Source organism: Pinus tabuliformis, chromosome 8 (assembly GCF_031772625.1).
Source record: "Pinus tabuliformis cultivar Carrire ecotype Pingquan chromosome 8, CPIR1, whole genome shotgun sequence".
Classification (NCBI taxonomy): Eukaryota; Viridiplantae; Streptophyta; class Pinopsida; order Pinales; family Pinaceae; genus Pinus; species Pinus tabuliformis.
Window position 1 is genome coordinate 1,428,690,541 of NC_142294.1, and position 12,489 is coordinate 1,428,703,029.

Consider the following 12,489-nt stretch of genomic DNA (forward strand, 5'->3'; position numbering starts at 1 on the left):
TTCATCCAGTATCACTCTCTTCAACTCTGCTCTAGCAGATGATGTAACCTGTTCTCCTCCCTGCTTGGCCACTTGTAACTCCTTAACCATACGCTCGTACTCAACTATCAAGAATGTAACACTCGAGTTGGTGGCTTTGACATATTCTTTGGTAGCATAAACCAATGTTATTGGATGCTTGTACACATCGGATATGATCACTCATTCTTCAAACTGCATAGGAGATATGTAGACATCTAGAGCAGGTTCTCTGTGGGGCTGCATAACTCTATGTTGTGACACATCGAAAGATATGATGTGCATTGCTACCTCTGGATTGTCTTCAAGGATTTATGTGTCTCCTTGATTGCTTAGGACTTGCTCTACTTCTGGATCTGGTGAAGCCAGTGGGGTGACCTCTTGTTTCTGAGGCATGAGGTCAATATCCTAATCTGACTCTGGCTGGGCCATATTCATGTCCATCTACTCTAGTATCTATTCAATCTCTTGAGCTAAGTCCTTCTCCTACGACTTCTCACCCTCTCTACTCTATTCCATCTTCTTGGATGAATCTATAACCTGTATGGGCGCAATTTCATCAATCTGTGCATGTTCCACCTCCTGTTGTACCTGTCTCTACTACACTTCCTTCTCTCTTCTGTGTAGCTCTTATTCCTCTCGGGGTTTTCACTTCAACTCTTGCAATTCCTTTTATGTTTCCTCCATCCTCTGTTTCTCTCTTAGCCTTTGCATGATCCTCTTGTTGTGTTGTCACCTCTTAGCCTCAATATCAAAAGCTGCTTTCAACACAATTGGATCTTCTTTGAACTTGCACCTTTTTTTTTCCTCTGTGTTGTCAACAACCTTTCTCTTATCTTTGTCACGCGTAGGTCTGCTACCCTCTGCTACTACTGATGATGCTTCTCTCTTAGATGTTGCTTCCCTCTACTTTTCCAACCACTCTACAGTTATGCCTATTGGTTCATTGAGCTTGGAGGAGTGATAAAAATATCTCTGTGGGTTTTCCTGAGACCAATGAAACACCCCGTGGATCCAAGGACACTGCACCATTGTAAAGTCATCCTTCACTAAGAAATTCGGGTCATACAGATTGAAACGTCTTGTGTCAAAGGTGAATATTGTGAATTCCTTTATCTCACTCTCAGCATGCTTGAGGTTTCGTATCTGATACAACCCGATCTGAGAAGGAAGAGTGGGCCAAGGTGCCTTCTTCCTATGCGGTCTTGCTGACAACCCTTTCGATATGTGATATGAAACCTCTTGCATGATGAGCTTCTCCATGTAAAAATTTGGTAAAACATGTGGAGCCTTCACCGCGTTGTATATCCATATGAAGGTGCTAAGGGATGAGGCATACCAAGCTGCTATGTCGATCAATGCCTACATCATTTCCTGCGACATGCAAGGTGGATCCTGCTCAAATATCATTTTGTACACGGGGTTATAAAGTGGTCTAACAACTGTACGATAACTCCACAAAAGCTGCATTTGAAGAAAAATCTGCAATAAGTGTGCACAAAGGTTTCCAAAGATGTCCATGCCCAACCCAAGCCTAGGACTTGGTGACAGGCACAGACTACATCCAGTATGTAAGTGAACATGTATATCTCCACTTGTTGACCCTTAGGTGGATGTCGGGCTTCTGTCACTTGTTCCTTCATCCTGAGAGCCAGCTTGTCAGACCAACTACAAGATCATCCTTCACTTGACAGTTGGTCCAACGTGATCACGCAACTTTCTGGGAAGGTCTCTGTGCTATCTTGTCCTTATAAGTGGCACAAAAAGATGACAAAGTACTCATATGCCTTCTACAGTATCTTCATCTAGTAAACTGGGTTGGGTGTTGTCCTGAACTTGGCTGGCTCTTTCAACCAGCTCTTCAAGATATCTGTTGAGTTTGCACTACTATTGGGTTTGTTGAAGGGTTTCTCCATTGTGATCACCAGATTTGGCAGGTGATACATCTCCTAAAATTCCTTCACCCTAAAACTAGCAAGATGTGTTACAGTGCCACTTCTCAACACCATTGTCTCGAGATGAGTATGCGAGACAATCCAGTGGATCATGTCCATGCATGGAAATGCAGGATGCCTGCATGCAATTTGGTACAAGCCAGACTTTTGAATGATGACATAGACCCTACGATCTTCCAAATTTTCCATAAATGTGCCTAATAATGTATCGTTGATGTCCTGTCATTTCATCTTGATATCTTTTTCTATGAACAACTTGGTGTCTTCATAGATAGGCAAACTCATAGACACTTTTTCGACTACATCTCCAGTTGTGCTCACGACAGTGTCCTTTGACCCTGCTCTCTTGGAGGCCATTGTACCTGAAGTGCTGAGAGACAGAAAAACACCTATGGTACCTGGAGACATAGCAACTCTCATGGGAAGCAATCTGTCAGTTGAGAACCAAAACAAATTTGAGGACTAACATGCAACATACTCAGGTGACTGAATGGGAAGATTACGTAATTTTCAATAGGAGGTTGGGAGACTAACTCCAAAAACTATGCAAGGCATAGTTCGGGCTATTAGGAGGCTAAATGACTACTGGAACTACACAATGCATAGTTCGGCCTGGCTTGCTGAGGACTGAAACTATGCAATGCATAGTTTCAGTCAACAATGACATGTAAACCTAGCAAACTACATTACGCAATTTCTGGGTCCAGGAAGGCACTGCCACCTAGAATTGTGCAAAGCAAGCCTGAAGACTAGTGCTGGGCCAGATTTGGAAATTTCTAGAGGGAAGGTAGAGCCTTCACTCTTAGAAATGTGCATTACTAGCCAAGCAAGGCAAGGTTCAGGCCAAGGCAGCCCAGACCTGCTGACAGGCGATTGAAAAGCTGAAAAGTTCTGAATGCATGGTGAAGCTAAGTATAAACTAGAGTGAATGATCATGCATGAAAATAGTGAGTGCATGATTTGGAAAACAGGAAGACAAGAATGTGTGTGAAGCTGGTCACCGAAACAACAACCATTAGTGTAGAAATAGTGTCATGCATGTGAGAGCATTGAGATGCAATGAAAAACTTGAAACAACGCTTCTACAAGATAACATGCATTAAAACGACAACAAGAATTCAAAAAAACTGAGAAAACAACATTCACACAAAGAGAAATGCAAAAAGTGACAGAAAAGCAACAAAAGACATGAAAAGTAGACTTACTTGGAAAAAGTTGAGTTGAATGTGATGAATGCTCCTAGATGTAATTTGGGATGTTAGAGCTCCAATATCAATGTGAGAAATGAGCTCTAGAGTGTCCAATAAATAATTTTGATAGGATCGAGGCTTATGACATGCATGCCACAAATCTAGGAAAAAGTGACACTTGGAGGGAGGTTTCTAACATAGTATTTGCATGTAACCTCCAGCTACTAAAAATGGATCCCGAAAATCTAGGGATTATTTTTTTCTTTTTGGTTTTCAAGAAAAGTAGCCCATGCATGCAAACCAAGATTTCTCAGTCCTGGAGGGGACTGGTTAACTTGGGAGCGCATGCAATAGTCTGCAACCCTGGGAAAGACAATTCTGTAGTTTTTGGGTAGAGTAAGACTGGTTGTCCCTCCTGCATTGCGTAATTTTTGTACTAAAGCCCTGAATGTCATTCATAATTGTGAATTTTCTGAGATGAAGACCAGTGTTGGGCTGAATTGTGCATTTTCCAGAGGTAAGGTTGCCTGGATGGGTTGTCCATTTCTAGAGCCCATCAGGCAACCCAACTAGATTATGCAATTTCTGGAGGGAAGGTTGTTTCCCCTCTAGAATTGCACAATTTCCTAGATGAGCACCTCATCCAAAAAAATGAATAAGTCCAAAGTGTCTACCTATGGGTGGGAGGCAATCAAGTTGATAAGCACAAACCAGTAGCCCATGGAAACTCAGCTGAAGCCTATGTACATAGATAGTGCAAGGAATGCTACTAAGGATGGTTAATAGGGAGGCTCCAAAATGAAACCAAGGAAAAATTTTGGAGGGTGTTTGTAGCCGCTACAACAGGTTCATATATCAGATCTTAATGGGCTCTGATCTCTAATATTTCATCCTTCTTAAGGTTTCAAGTCCTTGGACTTCAACTGAGCATGTATTTGGATCGAGGAGTCCACCTTTAGACATCCACATACCATTGGAAATATCTTATAGAGAAATTTCCAATGGAGAAGGTATGTGTTGAAAATAGAAACAAGAAATGCTAAAAATAGCATTGGTATAAATAACATTTCAGGATATACTCCAACTCTGTTGGAAATAGAAAAAATAGAAATGCTAAAAATAGCATTGCTTTAAATAGCATTTCAGGATATATTCCAATTTTGATTTGTCTTTGAGTCAAAATTGAGAATTAAAATTCGAATTTAGTTTCACTAGTTGTTTGAAAAATTTGAATTAATTCATCTTGAGTTAATTAGTTGGATAAAATCAAACATGAAGTCTATGTGAAGACATGCAATAGTTATCCCTTTGATTGAAGAAGTTATCTCTTAATTAAGAAGATAAGGGTGAGTTATTTGAGTTGTAATTAGTTAGCTCAATTAACGGAGTTAAGTACAATTAAATTAGTTCCAAGCAATTGGAGGAACTAATTGTGAGTTCGGTCAGTTAATGCGTGCATGAATGCAACTAGTGTTCTCCAGATAACTAAATATTCTCTCATAAATTACTCATGCATGTTATTCTAGAGAAAGACTGAGTTGAGATTAAAGGAAGGGACAATGTACTATCAATTGGAGGAATTTTCCTATAAAGGAAACTCATCCATGTAGAAGGGGAATTAACTCCTTCAGGATTGCATAGTTATTTCAGAGGTTAGACCAGTGTGTGAGGGATAATTACACACAGGTGGCAGCTTGAGGACCCAGGAGAAACTACGCAAGGAAATAGGAGTCTTGGAGGACTGAAGGAAGGCATATGTGTTGTCTATTATGTCTATGACCAGTAGTGAGGGATTGTACTGAGAGTTGGATAGCTTGTGAGCTAAAGCTTTGTGTAATCCTAAGATATTTCGACTTGTATGATAATATAGATAGTGGGGTTTTTAGCTGAGGATTTCCCCAAAGTATTCTTCTATGTTCATGTGTGATTGAATCTTCTTCTTTGTTATATGTGTTCTATTTGATCTTGCTCAAAATCGATTAAGCTTCCACAAGTTTGTTTGTAGAAGTAGATCAAGTATTTTGCTTTAGTTACATTGCATTATCAGGTGATCTACAGTGAAATTTCTACATGGTATCAGAGCAAAGTGATCAAAGCAAAGAACAGTATACAAAGAAGGGAGAAGTTTGAAGCTTGAAGTTCTTGATTGTAGGTACAAAATCGATTTCTTATCACATCTCAAAGTTCACCAATGACATTCAATGGCTTGAAACTCGAGTATGACCTGGATGGTAGCTCGAATTACATAGCATGGAAGGATCGCAATGAGGTGGTATTATAGGAGAATGGTTTGAAGGACTTCATTGATCAAGAAGTCCCCAAGCCAACAACAACTAATGCCCAAGAATTGGCAGAATGGAAGAAATGTCTGGCGAGAGCAAGGAGGATTCTTCTGGAAGGAGTTCAAGACCATATTGTCTTGAGTCTCCATGGGAAGGACACTCTATTTTCAATGTGGAAGAAATTGAAGGACCTATATTAGAACAACAACAACCAGAGGAAGTTGCCGCTGAAGGAAAAGCTTCGAAAATAAAGTGTGAAAAGGGCGATACGATCTCTACATATCTAAACAAGATCACCACCTGCAGAGATGAGCTTGGAAGTGTAGGAATCACGACAGCGGATGATGATTTGGTGACTCTTCTCTCCTCGGTCTTCCCAAGAGCTAGCATAGCTACCAGGACTCAGTGAATGGAAGAGAGAAACTATCGGATTGGGAAAAACTATGGTCGGATCTCATGCAAGAGGAGATCAGGAGGAACACCAGAGATGGTTCTTCATCCAAGGATGATCAAGAAAATCTATCCTTAGCCAGTAAGGCAAGGAAAGGGAAGGAGAATTATTCTCATCCCAAATCGAGTTCTTCTCATGGTGGGAAGAATATTGACAAATCTAAAGTGTGATGCTTTAATTGTCAGGAGGTGGGCCATTATGCAGCTAATTTTCCATTGAAGAAATCCAAGAAGGGATCCTCGGAAGGATCTGAAGGTGAGGCATTGGCCTCTCAGTTTGATTTGGATTTTACCGTCATCACATGCATGGTTTCATCGATGATGGGTTGTGGTTGGTTTCTTGACAGTGGAGCCTCATTCCAAATGACTAGTGATAAGAGTTTGTTTTGTACCTTGGAGAAGAAGGACCTCCAGATGTGCATAGAGATGGGTAATGATGAAAGGTATAGTGTTTCAGGAGTGGGCACGGTTGCTTTTTTCTGGGAACATGGAGCTCACATCACCTTGACAGATCTGAAGTATGTGCCAGGACTAAAGAATAACTTGGTATCAATCGCGATGTTTTAGGACAAAGGCTATGATGTAGTCTCCAGTAACGGAAAGTTTTTCCATAGACACATCACCACGAGACAAGTGAAGCAGATCGATTCACAAGTCAAGAACCTGCATGCTCTTGAGGTTCAAGATGCATACAAAGCCTTTAGGAGCAAGGAAACTTTTGGAGACTTGGTGGTTGAGAGGGAGAGTACATTACCTCTCTACATGTAGTGCCAGAAGAAGTCTTAGGCAATTATGGAGGAGCCACAATTGGTGAAGTAGCTTCAAGAGGTTGTGGAGCAGCCACAACTGGAGAAGCAGAGAGGAGACCGAGTGGAGGTATCCACTCATGCAGAGACCTCCAGTAGGGGGAAATTTTGAGCCAAGTGGGCATATGGATCACATGCAGCCATACATCCAGGTGGGAGGTGGGGGATGTGAAGTGATAGTCGCAAGAAGGCTGAAATAGGGGTAAGATCCTTGAGGTATTGGAGTAGCAGGACTGGCTAAGTGTGTAGAGACAGCTGCAGATGGAGCAGCAGAGGAAGCTTTAGCATCAAAGGGTGTTTCTAGCCCAACAGGGAGGTCAGTTGGGAGATCAGTTACTTACTTCTCAGTAAATGACTTGCAGTGCAGCAGTGGGCAACATGATGCAACATGATGAGAGGAGTTGCAGTGCGGATGTAGTGCTGGGAGATAGGACCAGCTGCAACATGGATGCAGCGAGAGGAATCAATGTGATTTATGCAGTCAGAGATCAAAGTGATAGAGGCTAGAGTAATCAGATACTGAAGGGAATAGAGATGCATAGTTTTCAGTCGACAGAGGCAATAACAATAAGAGACTTTGATGACAGAGGCATCATTCTGATTTAGGTTGGATATTTTTTGTTTCTGGAGTTGTTGGAGCAACAACACTTGAGAAAAGTGTTGCATGTCGAACATTCCAAAGGTTTCGGATAGAGTTTGAGTTGAATGCCTTTCTTGTTGAGAGGGAGTGTTGAAAATAGCAACAGGAAATGATAAAAATAGCATTGCTATAAATAGCATTTCAAGATATACTCCAACTCTGTTGGAAAAAAAAACAGAAATGCTAAAAATAGCATTGCTATAAATAACATTTCAGGATATATTCCAATTTTGATTTGTCCTTGAATCAAAATTGAGAATTAAAATTCGAATTTAGTCTCACTAGTTGTTCGAAAAATAATTAATCAATTCATCTTGAGTAAATTAGTTGGAGAAAATCAAACATGAAGTCGATGTGAAGACATGCAACAATTATCGCTTTAATTGAGGAAGTTATCCCTTAATTAAGGAGATAAGGATGAGTTGTATTTGAGTTGTAATTAGTCAGCTTAGTTAACTGAGTCAAGTCCAATTAAATTGGTTCCAAGCAGTTGGAGGAACTAATTGTGAGTTCAGTCAGTTAATGCACGCATGCATGCATGCAACTAGTGTTCTCCAGATCACTGAATATTCTCTGATAAATAAATCATGCATGTCAGTTCAGAGAAAGACCCAGTTGAGATTAAAGGAATGGACAATGTACTATTAGTTGGAGGAATTTTCCTATAAAGGAAACTCATCCATGTAGAAGGAATTAACTCCTTCAGGATTACGCAGTTATTTCAAAGGTCGGAGCAGTGTGTGAGGGATAATTAGACATAGGTGGCAGCTTGAGGACCCAAGAGAAACTGTGCAAGGAAATAGGAGTCTTAGAGGACTGAAGGAAGGAATATGTGTTATCTATTCTGTCTATGAGCAATATTGAGGGATTGTATTGAGAGCTAGAAAGCTTGTGAGCTAAAGCTTTGTGTAATCATGAGAAATTTCCACTTGTATGATAACAAAAATAGAAGGGTTTTTAGCTGAGGCTTTCCCTAGATTATTCTTTTGTGTTCATATGTGATTGAATCTTCTTCTCTGTTATATGTGTTCTATTTGATCTTGCTCAAAACCAATTAAGCTTCCGCAAGTTTGTTTGTAGAAGTAGATCAAGTATTTTGCTTTAGTTACATTGCATTATTAGGTGATCTACAGTGAAATTTCTATAGTATGGTGTAAGCTTTGAGCCCATATTATACCTCCAAGATGGTTGAAAACTTTCTACCACTCGTTGCTCCTTGACTCTTCTTCTTGTGCATGGAATGTTGAACTCCCAACAACCATAGTCATCATTTTATGACTTCTCCTGTAAGCCTACTACCATGATGATTCTCTACATAAAGGCTGCGACTATCATGGGTATTCCATCTAGACCAACATAGTAGTCATCATTTTATATCTTTTTCAATAAGCATGTTGTTGTGATGATTCTCTACATAAAGCCTGCAGCTACCATAGGAGTCCTCCTGAGCCATTATGATTTGCATCCGCTACGACAAGCATTCAGGCTAGTCTAGTTGACATCAATGCCAACATCAATGCTATTACTAACACAACCACCACCTATTGTTCAAAAATTTCTAAATCAATACTAGATATAATATCATCTGCATAAACCACAACAACCAATGCCAAAATATCATATTTATATTTAATATACAAATTAATATTTGTAGTCCCTCTTTTGAAACCTTGTTGCGGAAGATATCTATCCAATCTGGCATACCAAGCTCTAGGGGCTTGTTTTATCCCATACAAAGCCTTTTTCAGTTTGCAAACATAATCTTTGTTTTATGAGAGCACAAACCCTTCTGGCTATTCTATATATACTTCCTCTTCTAGATATCCATTGAGAAAGGTCGATTTCACATCCATTTGATATATTTTCATATTCTAATGGTTGGAAAAGATAACAAACATTGTTATGTCTTCCAATCTTGTTACAGGTGAAAATATATCTTCAAAATCTATCCCTTCTATCTGTGTATACCCTTTGTAAACTACTCTTGCTTTTTTTCTTCTCACTTGTCATTCCTATTTATCTTGTTCTTAGAAACCCATTTGGTGCCCATAACATTTTTGTCTTTGGATCTAGGGAAATCTCCCAATGTTCATTATTCTCATTTTGATCCAATTCTTCATTGATTTCCTTTACCCAAAACTTGTATTCATTTTCATGACTAAGACTTTTTGGATGAATTTGTGGCAATAGGGAGATATGTGTGCAACTTGGTCTACCAAGGAATATTCTCTTTGATTTAACACTGAATCTATAATCACCAATAATTTGAATTTCATGGTATTGTTTGTCCACATACCTATAAGGATTTTTGTTCTTCTATGTTGCATCTTCTTCTTCATCTTCTTCTTCTTCTTTTGCTTCTTCTTAATATGAGAATATGGAGTTTGAATTTTTTTCTTCACCTAAGTTCTCTTTTAATTTATATGGCTCAGAACGTGGCAATATTTCATCCACTACAATATAAATGCAATATTGAACCCATTTTTTCCTCTTGTCGAAGCACTTGTAGCCTTTACTCTTGGCTGAGTACCCAAGTAATATATCCTCATCATCTCAAGAATCTAATTTTTTAAGACCCTTATCATCTGTCTTTATATAAAATTTGTTTCCAAATACCTTGAAGTGTTTTACTGATGCCAGTTTCCCTTTCCATAATTCATAAGAAGTCTCATTAGTATTAGGCCCCAACTGTCTTTCTTGCTAGGTAGATAGTTGCTTGTGTTTCTTCTCCCCTAAATGTATGTGGAACCTCCCCTTCATCCATCATTAATCTGTCCTTCTCCTAAAGAGTTATCTTCATTCTCTCTACTACTCCATTCTTTTATTAAGGTTTGGCCACTAATTATTACCTCCTTATTTCATGTTCTCCACAAACTCTTCAATCTCTCTTGAGATGAATTTTCTTCCTCTCTCTAATCATAAGAATTTAATATTTAGATATTTCTCTTTTTGAACCTGAGATTTAATTATCTTAAACCTTTTTGAAGCTTCAGATATTTCTTTTAACAACCTTATCCAATTATCCCTAGTAAAATCATCAATAAATAAAATAAGTTACCTTTCTCATCTTGGGTTATTTGTTCTTGTATGACCAGGAATATGAGTGCGAATGAGCTCCATAAGTTTAGAGTTGGGGAATTCCTTTGTCTTAAAATGAGACATTTTCTTCTTCCTAAACTGATAGGACTTTTAGATTGAGCTATAAGGCTTTCAAATTCTTGAAAATCGTCTAACTCCTTCCATTTTGTTTATCTTTACTAGGTTGTCAAAATTTATATGACTATGTATTCTAAGCCATAGCCAATTTTGATTTTTCTTATTGAGGTAGTTGCTTACTCTAGAATCATCAAACACATATACATTATTTTGAGTTCTTACTAACTTTCCCAAAAGCTTCCCATTCTCTACTATTATGATATCACAATATGTTGATCGAAAAGTCATATTGTAGCCATGATAAAAAAATTGATTTACACTGAGAAAATTGTGCTTGAGCCCTTCCACATAAAAAACATTTTGTGCCTTGGCCTTCTCATCAACATTAATGATGCCCTTCCCCTTAATTTTTATTGGAGCATTATTTTCAAAGGTAACATTATTCTCTTTATTGTTTTCCTTTAGAAACAAAAATATACTCTCTTCCCCAGTATGTGTTTAGAGTAGCCACTATACACACCATATATTTTCTTGATCAAGTGCAAATAGAGAAAGTCCATGTTCCTCATTTTTCTCAATCTTTGACATCCAACTCCTCTTGTTCGTAAAGAACGTTGGTTTCTTAGTGTACTGTGGTTTCAATGGTTACTCAAACATGTTTCTACAACCACTTTCCTTGTGCCAAAAATTATTACACTTGAAGCATTCGATTCATTCGTCAGGGGAAAGAAAGGACTCCTGTTTGTGGGGAAATCATTATGTGCTCTACAATTTTAATAAATTATATATCTAAGATTTTCATCTCTTTCAACTTTAACGATTATGAATGTTTAGTCAATGTTCTTAAATTTTAAGCATAAATTAGTGACCAGGGTAGATGGACTGATGAAGTACAAGTGCAATGTATATGTTATAGGTTATTTATGTCGTTAAGGGGTTTAAATTATGGTTAATGTCTAAATATAGAATTAGTATGGAGCTAATGTTATTGTCTACATTATCATATTATTCTTGAGATTTGTTAGTTGGTTACTCTAAAATTAATCTTAATTAAATCAAACTTGTGGGACGGATGAATAGTGATCCTAACTCTACTCTGTTAGACTAATTTTTATTATGTTTGGATTTTTATGCTACAGCCAAACTAGACTAACTATGAAAGCATAAAATGATATAAAGGAGATCTATTTTATTGAATTGGAAAATGAAAGATACTTGAATTCAGTTGCTAAGAAAATATTTTCACTCCTAAGTATTGCAACTTCACTCAATGCAAAAGTAAAAGCAAGAACTAGATTGATAAACTATAAAGTAACAAAACTGTGAAGTGAAATGACTAAATAAATATAGGTAGAAAGTAAATTAAATGATCAAGTTATGCTAGGTATAAAGAAAATGAAATTATTGATGTAGATGTCAATTTAATCGCGAACTCCATTGAATTGCATACTAAAACATAAAATAGAGCATCCATACTTTAATTCTAATAAACCAAAGAAAATCTATTTTCAATGAGTCAAAGATCTGATCTGCACGTAGGGGCCCTCCACGATATAGTCAACAAATTTAATTAGTGCAACATGAAATGTATGAACCAAGATTTGTAAATTGGAAAATAGTTTTAACAAGATGCCTTCAAAATTACATACAGTGACGTGCACCAAAACACAGAGCAGCCATTGTTGTTATAATTTTTTCTTAATGAAAAGCATGAGAAACTCAAGCCTAAGTATCTTCATTACAATCCATATCAAACCAAATCATATCTCTTAATAATCGATTTGCTATTTGGAAAAGAAAATCGATAATATTTTGTGAAACTCAAATTCTGTTCCGACATATTATCTTGCAGTTGACTGTCATGGTTGACTGTGTTGTGATGCGATTTTCTTGATGGATTGGTTCGAGTAAACAAGAATAAATCCATGAGGGGGTCATTCTTCATCTACCCATATACTCTTTTGTTGAGCTGGCTCACTCGAAACCTATCAA